Here is a 10,993-nt window from a genome sequence, read left to right on the forward strand (position 1 = left end):
GAAATAACAGACTTGAATATGTATTATCTGTTAAGCACTTTACCGTATTAGCTTGTTTTATCTCATATTAGCCCTAAAAGTATTATATTATGAGTTCTGATTTACAAATAACAAAACTGAGACTAAATGAGGTAAAGTAATGAATGCATAGTCTTATAGCTAGGAAACAGCAGAATCAGTATTCCAACTCTGGTCTTGAGGACTCTAAAAATGATATGTTTTTTTTTCACAGTATGTCACTGCAAGAGCATTTGTGTGTGTGTGTGTGTGTGTGTGTGTGTGTGTGTGTTCTGTATTTTTCAAGAGAATTGCAAAAACCTATTGGATTGTCCCTTTTTTCTCTTTGGTCTTCTTACTTTTCTTTCTCTCTTCCTCCTTAAGTTCAAAGTGAAGGCTTTTTATTTCAATTCTTTCCAAACTGCCAAGATTCTGAACCTAATAATAAAATATTATTTATATATTCATATTAAAGTGTAGTTGATTTATTACCAATAATAATAAACAATTATCTTATTCCATTATTATAGCTAGCATATATTGAGAACAATATAGCCTAAACCCTTGGCAAGCATCCTCTCACTTAATGCATGATAAGGATAGGTGCTATAATAAACGTTTACACTTGAAAACAAAAGTTTAAGGAGACTTAGAAACTTACCTAAAATAAAAATTCTTGGTTGTTTCTAAAGAAAAAAAAAATCTCATATCTGTTTAATTATAAAGCTTGTATTCTTGACCACTATGAAGAAATCTAGAACTGAGAAAGGAAATATATGGTAATTTTTTAATTGCAAGTAGATGGGATTTAATTATATTCAGTTATATTTTTAAAAAAATTTTGGTTGTTGATCTTTATTCTAAAAAGTCCCTTTAACTTTTTGCTCTTCAAAAAACTGCTTGTTCTACACTTAGGAAAGACAAAAACAGAAAGAATAACCAACCCAACCGAACAAAATGTTGCTGATATTATGTTATAGCACTGCCATCCAGTGGCCATTAAGGGAAACACATAGCAAATGCTTCATGGCTGCAAATGATCATTAGTGCAATTATTTAAATATAAAATAAAATGCTGAGTTGAAAAGAAATATTTGAGTAGTAAAGTTCAATTTTATTATTTACCCTGGACCTGAGGCATCTCAAAGTGAATAAACTAACCCTGTCTGTGTCATGATGTAATTGTTAGTGCTAGAGGTCTTTAAACAATTTTAAAACGCAAATAAAAGAAAATGAAGACATTTGTGCAATTGGGAATTTCTCTTTAAATTTTGTAAATGTTTTAGTTCAACACAATTTTTATTAGCATATATGTTGCAAAACCATGTTGAAATTGCCCATGTAAATGCAGTGCTGGGCTTGGTGATTGATGTGTACAAAGAGCAAAACCAACTGGTTTTCGGTTCTTAGGGCATGGATGCTACTATTAAACACAGCCTCTTGAATTTGTTTTATTGCATGTAGATTAATGTGAATACTTCATTTTTCATTATTTGTTGGTTTTGTTTTGTTTGTTTCTATGTTTGTTCAAACATTTTTTTCTTTATTTATTGGTTTATTTAAACCACTGGCGCTAAAGACATCTGTCCATAATGAAAGGCAAAATCCAGAGCTCTTGAATTCAAAACTGTTTCAAATCATGAATTGGAAGAAGCTTTGATTACTCATTTAGAAAATATTTATTAAGATTTGGTGAGGTGCTACACATATAGTAAATACGGCATAGTCTTGCCTTCAAAGTAATTACTGTTCACTTCAGAAAACAAAAACACAAATATACAAAGCAACATTCACAATGTGAGGAATAGGCATGGAATCCAGTCTTCTTGTTCATAGGAATTATCTCAAGAAGCCAGCAAGTGCTTCACACATGGTAAAGACCCAATTGTTGCTGGATGAATGAATGGAGCAGTATAATTGAGGTAAGTATGAGGTGTAACATAACACCCACTCGCAATCTGAGAGGTTGCAGTAGGTTGTCTAGAGCAGGAAACTAGGCTAAGTTGTGATTGGGGGTAAGTAGTCAAGAGTCATACTAAGTGAGGTGAGTCAGAAAAAGAAAGACAAATACCATATGATATCACTTACATGTGGAATCTAAAATATGACACTAATGAACATATCTATGAAACAGAAACAGATAGACATAAAGAACAGACTTGTGGTTGCCAAGGGTAGGTGGAGGGGGGAGGGAAGGATTGGGAGTTTGAGGTAAGCAGATGCAAACTAGTGTATACAGAATGGATAAACAATAGGGTCTTACTGTATAGCACAGGGAACCATATTTAATACCCTGTGATAAGCCATAATGGAAAAGAATATATATGTATAACTGAATCACTCTGCCGTACAGCAGAAATTAACACAACATTGTAAATCAACTATACTTCAAATAAAATTTAAAAATAAACAAGATAAAATACAGGAATGAGAAAACAGGGGAGTGTACAAACTAAAAAGAAAGAAAAGAGAGAGAGAGACAGAGGGAGAGAGAGAGACAGAAAGATGTGTTTCAGGCAGAGATCAGTAGGTGGAAAGGTCTGGGGGTGACCCTAGAATTATTTAATTCAGGTCATTTGAATAGTAAAGAAACTGTAAGTAAATGACTTGCTGAAAGTCACATCATGAGCAGTGTCACAATCAAGTTTAGACTGGGTCTTCCGATTCCCTCTCTAATCTACTTTGATTTATTAGTGCAACAGTGAATGAACTTTTCTAAGGGGAAAAAAAGAATGGGCTTCAAATGTGATGGTAGTGAAAACGGGATTAAAGGAGCCAATGAGAAAGACACTGTAAGGAACGGCACCAAAGACGGAGGAGAGCTTAAACAAGCTTTATTTGGGAACGCTCCCTGGCGAGGTTCACTGGTCCGAGAGAAAGGGGCCAGAGAAGTCGCGCCCGGGCGAGGGTTTGGGCAGAATTTATAGGGGAAGAAGGGAAAGGGGTGTGGTGAAACTGGGAGGGCGCAGGGTAGTCCTTATTTGGTGGTCTCTTCGGATATCGTGGCAATATCTGGTGCCGGTTGCATCAGTCTTGGGACGGTTAGTCCTGCCCCTCGAAAGGCGGGAAGGCTGGGCTGGGTGGAAAGTCCCCAGGTCAGTTCCTGGAACTCGGTGGGTGGGAGCTCCAGGTCAATTCCGAGAACTGGGTGTGTGGATGCAACCTGTGAGTCTGATTGCGTTCCCCTGCCTCGGGCCATTTGGCCTTACAGACATGTTGTGGAAAGAATCTGCAGTACTCAGCTAATGATTGGACAGAGATGGACTCTGAGGATGGTCAGCTTACAAGGGACAAAACATGAGAAGCAAAAGCAAACCATCTGCTGAACCTTGAGAGCATTTCCTCTGTTAACTACATACCCATTCATTAATGCTGCTACTGTTAATAAGAATAAGAACCATGCAGGAAGGGAACAGCCCTGGAGGGCAATGTTGCCAAATGGTTGAGGAACAGCCTCTGAGGCCTAATAACACTGTAGGCAGTATATACACAAGACACATTTACTGAGGGCTGACAGCATAATGCCACTATGGGGAAGCCAAAGAAAATGGAAGAAATGATTCCCTTTCACTAGTAACTTACACTCAGTTGGAGGGCTTTTTACAAAACTTTGCAGAAATGGGCAATTAAAAACATCCCAGGGCAGCAATAGCACAATGGGGAGACATCATGGTGCACGTGCAGTGGTCTGAATCTAAAAAAGCCCATGTTCTCACCCCAGCTCTGCAGATCAGGGCTGACTCCATGCTGGTCATGCTGTGCTGTGCACTGTTATCATACATTCCCATAGTTGTGGTGAAAATGTCTGGCTCGGGGAAGTAAAGTATCCTGAATAAGATAGGTCTTATCTTATCTTATCTTAAAATTCTCACAAAATAGTCAGTTTGGCCAGTGGGAGGGCTGCCATCACTTGACCTCTTTGTGTTTCATGTTCCTTGCATCTAAAATTGAGTGAGTTGGTCTTTCAAGGACCCCTGTCAGTCCTCTTCCTACTCACTATGTTAGTGTAGTGCACGCTTTACTTGGCTGTTGAGAGAAGGTCAAATGGAGAAGCAGAACAGCATGCTTTTTGTAGCCCCTTCATCAGGCCATATGCTGGTCTTTGAAGCCACACCCTCAGTCAGATGCGGCCACTCATCATCCACACTGAGCTCTCCTAGCCAGCCTCTGCCTTGAGCCCTGGTAACTGGTTAAACAAAGCACTTCAGAGGCTACTCCTCCCTGATCCATGACTTATAACTAGCATCTAAAATCCTAACTTGTGATTTGGCTTTTACTTTATGTGTCCTTCCTCTGAAATTGCTAGCCTGATCTCCTAAGGAAAATACACTACGAAGTCACTAGCCTTCTTTGAAAACTTGATGTTGGAGAAGACTTAAAGGGACTGGAGTTGGGCCCGGAAGAAACTATTGGACTAAACTGGTTGAGAGAATATCTTGTTCACAGATGGCATAAGGGGCTCTTCTTGGCTGAATGAAGGGAATTTTAAGAAAAAAATAATGTGAATATTAAGTATAGGACAAAGAGTTAAAATTTACTTAATATACAGTTTTGACCCTCAGTAGATATTTTTAGTGCAGTCAAACCTCAGAGAGATTGCAGGTTTGGTTCCAGACCACCACAGTAAGGCAAATATGGCAAGAAAATGAGTCACACATTTTTGGGCTATAAATGCATATAAAAGTTATGTTTACACTATACTGTAGTCTATTAAGTGTGCCATAGCATTATGTCTAAAAAAACAATGTACAGACCTTAACTTAAAAATACTTTATTATTAAACAATGCTAAGCATCATCTGAGCCTTCCGCAAGTCACAGTCTTTTGGCTGGTGGAGGGTCTTGCCTCAGTGTTCATGCTGCTGACTGATCATGGTGGTAGTTGCTGAAGATTGGGGTGGCCTGTGGCGATTTCTTAAAATAAGACAATAATGACGTTTGCCTCACTGATTGGCTCTTCCTTTTAGGAATGATTTCTCTGTAGCATGCAACGCTGTTTGATAGCATTTTACCCACAGTAGAACTTCTTTCAAAGTTGGGGTCGATACTCTCAAATGTAGCCCTTGCTTTATCAACTAAGTTTATGTAATATTCTAAATCCTTTGTTGTCATTTTGACAATCGATGAAGTCCGCCCTCTCACATGGGCACGGTTCATGGAGCCCCAAAACAATTACAATAGTAACAGCAAAGATCAATGATCACAGATCACCATAACGAATATCATAATGATGAAAAAGTTTGAATTTTTGCTAAAATTACCAAAATGTGACACAGAGACACAAAGCGAGAAAATGCTGTTCAAAAAATGGTACCAATAAGCTTGCTCGACACAGGGTTGCCACAAACCTTCAATTTGTAAAAATGCAATTATCTGTGAAGTGCAATAAAGCAAAGTACAGTAAAACAAGGTATGCCTGTAATGACTAAGGGATTTTGTGATGATCACACACCCCATTCAAGATGGTGTATGAAAGATGTGCTAAAATTTAAGAATGCTATACAACAGAACAAGTTGAAGGGTTTTGCCCTGAAGAAGTTTTACAATATGACAGTCAGTAACAACTGAAAATTAGGAGAGCTCTATACAGTAAGCAGTAAGCCAGACTTGGTGACTTTACGTAGACAAGAATTCAAAACAACCCCAAAATTGCAAATCTGAACACTTGTAAATGATGGTATGAATAACAGAAGCAAAAGGTGATCTTTTAGAAATGATGATGATTATCTCAGTTTTAGACTTTAGAAAGTTTCATGTGAGAGAAAGGCAATATCCTGTCCTGGAATCTGAACTCAGAAAGGCTTTAGGTGTCAAATATAGCAAGAGGTAGAAGATTCAAGACAAATACATATATATATATATATATATATATATATATATATATATATATATATATATATTCTTGTGTATAACTTTGGAGAGAAGTCCATTGTTGGTGACCATGCATAGTAAGTCTTCTACATAGTGGAGCATTCCAGAGACTAACTCAAGACTAAGTATTATAAGAAAGTCCACATGGTGGGACTTGAAAGGTAAAACAGGGATTAGTTTGGAGGTGTCAATGAAAGAAATGTTGTCTGCCATATCAGTAAACAAAGGATGTTGCAGCCATCAAGCCATCACATTACAGCCACCCTGACCGTGAGCCCTGAGGAAACTCAGGATGGAAACAGGATGCCTGCCATCAAGCCAGCAGCCTCTGCAGTCACCCCCAATGATGCACCCTGAGGAGACTCAGGATGAGAAAGCATAGGTTACTGGCCCCAGAGAGCCGAGGTGCATATCAAAGGAATGATTTTAGTGAGCCCAGACTCTTGCATCTTCCCATACATAGAAAAGCACTAAATCCCTTAACTTGAGATGTCTGGTTTTCTTTAACAGTAATCTTTTGATGTTCTGACTACCTGGTCTTTGTTGCAAAAACTCCTATATATCCTGGCTCCTCTCCCTTTTCTCTTCAGAGCAGTCTCTCAGAGCTATCTGAGATGCTGTGTCCCAGGCTTAAGTCCTCAGTTTTGTCCGCTGAATAAAACATAGCTATCAACTTTTAGGTTGTGCATTTCTTTCAGATGACAGAGGGTAGAAATCACTACCATCCTCATCAAATACTTAAAGAGCACCTTCTGTGTGCTGGACAATGTAGTGAACACCGGGAAGAGAAAAGGATTTACCATGATCCACTCTCAACTGCTAACATCTGGTTCTGGTGTCTGGGTGTCTTCTTCAACACAAATTATATCAACTTTAGCTAACATTTATTAAAGGATCATTCTGAGTCAGTCAGAGTTCTACACGTTTTACATAGATTATCTCATTTAATCTTTATAACAACCATATAAAATAGGTCCTCATTACCATTTTACAGATAAAGGAAACAGAAAGGAGGTGTAGGAAACAGCTGACAAAACAGGTCTGACTGTTACCCTTTGAATTGCACGCTTACACAGTTGGCCCTTAGCTGGCATCTGAAACTTGAATTTGGGGAGTGTTCCCACCATTCCCCAAACTGATAAGAGTAGCCCATTTTGCCTAACTGCTTATACAAACGATGGTTTATTATGAGCACCTGATTTCTTTCTGGGAGTCTGGAATTTTGGTAGATGCTAGACAGAGGGTGCCTACATGATCAGCCCCCAATAAAAACCCTGAGCAATGAGTCTCTAATGAGCTTCCCTGGTTGACAACACTTCACTTGTATTGTTGCAACTAGTTGCTGCCAGAATTAAGTGCATCCTGGGTGGCTCCCCTGGGAGAGGACTTTGGAAGTTTGTACCTGGTTTCCTCCATACTTTGCTCCAGATGCCTTTTCTCTTTGCTGATTGTGCTTTGCATCCTTTCACTGCAATAAATCATAACTGTGAGTACAATTATTTGCTGAATCCTGTAAGCCCTTCGGGAGAAATGACATCACAGTAGTTCATTATCCTTCAAGTCTGGGGTGCTTAGAATGACTTGTTTGGTTGGAAGAGAGAAAGAGCAAGTGGTAAGGGATTAGGTGAAGGTATATAACCTAACTCCTCACTGAAACAGAACTCTTCTTCCCTCACAAATGCAGTTTTGCTCTCAGTATTGCCTTTTGAGAGGGGAATGAGAAACTGGTTGCTCTAGGGCATTGGTCTTACAAAGGAAAAGTATCATCTAGTGCAGTGATTCTCAAACTTTATCATGCATATAAATCACCTGAAGGGCTTAAGTCACTGCTGGGTCCCACCCCCTGGTTTCTGATTCAGTAGGTCTTAGGTGGGCCCACAAATTCACAGATCTAACAAGAATTTGCTGATAATGATGTTGGTAGAGCCACAGATCTACTAATTCACTAGCATCTCTAAGCACATATGGGCAAGGAGATAATACTCTGCTTTGGGAGAAGAAATGTTCAAATCACAGGATGCTTCTTGGAATACAAACACAGAACAACTGATTCTATAACAGTTACATAAGAAGTTGTTTATCTGGTTTTTTTTTAATCAGACTTCTAGCTCTTTTAACTCAAAAAACTTTTCCAGAATCATTTCCAGATTGCAACATTTGTATGTGGGGAGAACTTCTAGGGACAAGAATAGTTCAAGAAAATTCTGTGATTCTTTATTTGATGTGGATTACTATAAATTTTGTATATGAAAATTTGCATGTGTGGGCTATTTAATCATTTAAATTTCAAGCATCAATAGAACTGGTTCTCAAATCTGTAACATTCATTCTCACTTTCAGTATGAAATCTAATGATTTAGAATTTGAGCAAAGGCACTTTAAAGTAGAATGTTTAAAATTGGAATACTTTTCCCAGTTTTTAGTTCTAATGTCTTAAAATTTATAATTAAAAGTAGACTGTTTTGTGCCTATTTCCCTAATAGTAAATTCAGAGGTCATGACAGCTGGCTTGCCTACCTTAAAGAAGCTGCTTAGGCCCAATTTCCAGGGCCGATGAACCAACCTGGATTCTATCTGATTGAATCTGGGGTGAGTGATATGTTAAGTCACACTTACAGAGACTAAAGTTGTTTCTTATTTTAAAAAAAATTGTTTAATGAGAAAACTTTGATGTATTTTGTAAGTTGAACTGACCCCAATTCTTCTAACAGTAAGAATTACCCAACTGGATTCCTATCTCTGATTTGAGGTCTTAATGTCAGACCCCTTAAACATTGAAGTGATGTAGTTTATCACTTAATGCAGGCTGAGTAAATGACTTCAGACATAGCCTTTTCTTTTTTTTGTTCCCTAGGTGCAGGAAGTTGCTTTGATTACATTGCTCAGTTCAGGGCACATTTCATTTTTGCAAAACTCCTCTTGCTTTTTATTCTTTTTTCCTTCCCATCACTATTCTCATTTCCACCATGGATATTAGTAAGTGCTACACCCAAATCTTTTTTTCCTATCTTTTTTCTCTTTTGGAGATCTGATTTGTAAACATTTATCAGCACATCACTGGTTCCAATTTTATGTGTGGTTACTTGTACCTTTAGAAGAACTCTATAGTTCACCAGGTCTCAAATCTTCATTTGAAGAATGAGAAATGTGAGGAGTAATTTTGTGTATCAACTTGACGGGCCACAGGGGCCCCAATATTTTGTCAAACATTATTCTAGGTGTTTTGGTAGGGGTGATTTAGGTGAGGTTAACATTTAAATTCGCAGACTGAGTAAAGTAGATTGCTCTTCATAAAGTAGGTGGGCCTCATACAGTCAACCGAAAGCCTGAACAAAACAAAATGCTGACCCTTCCCCCAGTAAGAGAGAATTCTCCTGCCTACGAGCCTTCAAATTGGCCCATCGACTCTTCCTGCCTGATGGTCTTTGAACTGGACATTACTTCTGAAGATTTTGGACACATCAGCTTCCATAATCATGTGAGCCAATTCCATATAATACATTCATTTATATTGGTTTTGTTTCTCTGGAGAATGCTGATGAATACAAGGAATATGAACTTAGGTGGTCCAAATCTTTGAAGGATGTGGTTCTAAATAATTCTGACCAGAGAAGAATGTACTAATTTTCTTTTAAAGATCCCTTCCAGTCTTGAGGTTCTAGTTTATATTGATATTCAAATTTGCAGTCTCAAAATGCAACATACATCTAAGAAAACTTCGGTTAATAGGAACACAGGATAGTTCTGGAAAGATATATCTGCAATTAAAAAAAAAGATAAAACAGAAGCAATTATTTTAAAAATTAAGAGGAAAAGGATAACCATCTTGGGAAGGTTACTATGTTTAACCTAGTTTCAACACAGATGGAAATATTTAAAAAATGGAAAAATTCAACAAAATGAATACTACAGAGCAGTTGAACCTGGCTCAACAAGTGTAAATTGTTGTAGCTGTAGTCAAAGTCAAATCTCTGTCCCTATTTTCATAGAAGTGACTTTGGACCCCACATACAAAGACAAAGGAGAAGCTGCAATGAGATGGTAGGAGGGGTGCAATCATAATAAAATCAAATCCCATAACATCTGGGTGGATGACTCACAAACTAGAGAACAATTATACCACAGAAGTCCACACACTGGAGTGAAGGTTCTGAGCCCCACATCAGGCTTCCAAACCTGGGGTCCAGCAATGGGAGGAGGAATTCCCAGAGAATCAGACTTTGAAGGCTAGCAGGATTTGACTGCAGGACTTTGACAGGACTGAGGGAAACAGAGACTCCACTCTTGGAGGACACATATAAAGTGATGTGTGCATCAGGACCCAGAGGGAAGGAGCATTGACTCCATAGGAGACTGAACCAGACTTACCTGCTAGTGTTGGAAGGTCTCCTACAGAGGTAGGAGATGGCTGTGGCTCACCGTAAGGAAAAGGACACTGACAGCAGAAGTTCTGGTAAATACTCCTTGGCATGAGCCCTCCTGGAGTCTGCCATTAGCCCCACCAAAGAGCCTGTAGCCTCCAGTACTGGGTCTCTTCAGGCCAAACAAGCAACAGGGAGGGAACTCAGCCCCACACATCAGGATACAAGCAGATTAAAATTTTACTGAGCTCTGCCCACCAGAACAACACCCAGTTTTACTCATCACCAGTTCCTCCCATCAGGAAGTTAGCACAAGCCTCTTAGATAACCTCATCCACCAGAGAGAAGACAGCAGAAGCAAGAAGATTTACAATCCTGCAGCCTGTGGAACGAAAACCACATTCACAGAAAGATAGACAAAATGAAAAGGCAGAGGACTATGTACCAGATGAAGGAAAAAGGTAAAACCCCAGAAAAACAAGTAAATGAAGTGGAGATAGGCAACCTTCCAGAAAAAGAATTGAGAATAATGATAGTGAAGATGATCCAGGACCTTAGAAGAAGAATGGAGGAAAAGATTGAGAAGATGTGAGAAATGTTTAACAAAGATTTAGAAGAATTAAAGAACAAACAAACAGAGATGCATAATACAATAACTAAAATGAAAAATACACTAGAAGGAATCAATAACAGAATAACTAAGGCAGAAGAACAGATAGGTGACCTGGAAGACAGAATGGTGAAAATCACAGCTGAGGAACAGAA

At 38.6% G+C, this 10,993-nt stretch overlaps 1 long non-coding RNA gene across 1 annotated transcript in view; it reads right to left on the minus strand.

The window, feature by feature from the left end:
- The window catches only part of LOC137224551 (uncharacterized), a 67,927-nt gene extending 57,519 nt beyond the window's left edge, over positions 1-10,408 (minus strand). Inside the window, exon 1 of the long non-coding RNA XR_010943380.1 lies at positions 10,236-10,408. This is a non-coding gene — a long non-coding RNA (uncharacterized lncRNA). The remainder of the gene's footprint in view (positions 1-10,235) is intronic.
- Positions 10,409-10,993: the final 585 nt, after the last annotated feature.

Source organism: Pseudorca crassidens, chromosome 5 (genome assembly GCF_039906515.1).
Source record: "Pseudorca crassidens isolate mPseCra1 chromosome 5, mPseCra1.hap1, whole genome shotgun sequence".
Classification (NCBI taxonomy): Eukaryota; Metazoa; Chordata; class Mammalia; order Artiodactyla; family Delphinidae; genus Pseudorca; species Pseudorca crassidens.